This window comes from Podarcis melisellensis (assembly GCF_964234715.1).
Source record: "Podarcis melisellensis genome assembly, chromosome: 9".
Taxonomy (NCBI): Eukaryota; Metazoa; Chordata; class Lepidosauria; order Squamata; family Lacertidae; genus Podarcis; species Podarcis melisellensis.
The window spans coordinates 15341305-15342058 of record NC_138541.1 but is presented as its reverse complement, the minus strand read 5'-3'; positions in this window follow the sequence as shown (position 1 = coordinate 15342058).

The window sequence follows — 754 nt, the reverse complement described above, 5'->3', positions numbered from 1 at the left end:
GGAGGGGAAGAGCTGCGCTCCCCTTCCGAATCTAATAGGAGTTTTGTTTTGTTTTTGTCTCTCTTTTTCTGCAATTTGAGCTGCTGACACTCGCCTCCGATTAGGATTACCCCGGAGGATCCCTTTCCAAGGTTCCTCTAGTCCAGGAATTTTTCAATTTCCAAGAGACTGCCATCTACTCCTACTAAAAAACAGCAACTGGCAGTGATCTACCCATTGTATTGACCAAAGTTGTTGAGATTTTTTGGGGGGAGAGGAAGACCCAAAGTTGTTGAGTTTTTGCTTTGTTTTTTGGGGTGACCGATCAGGATCACACGGTCGACCAGGGACGCCCCGCAATCAACCGGTAGGTCGCAATAGACCTGCTGGACATCCCTGCTCTAGTCTGTTATAGAATTCTCAGACGCAGAATTAAGTTTTGATAATTGCACAATGCGAATACACACACACAGGTATATAAACCACATTAAAACAGTACAGGAGAGCAATTCAAAAGCCATCTTGGCTCTCCCTAAAGACTCTAAATCAGTGGTTCCCAACCTTTCTTTGGCTGTGCCCCACCTAAGCATCTCTAAAATCCTGATGTCCCCATCTGTGGCATATCATTCTTATTATTCAAAAAGTGAACTCCTGTTCACGTGGAGGAAGCCTAAAAGGCCATTAACTGTTAATAATTCATTCTTGAATTGTCCCCCTTAAAAATCGAATTGCTCCTCTGTGGGGTGTGTGCCCCATGTTGGAAACCACACTCTCA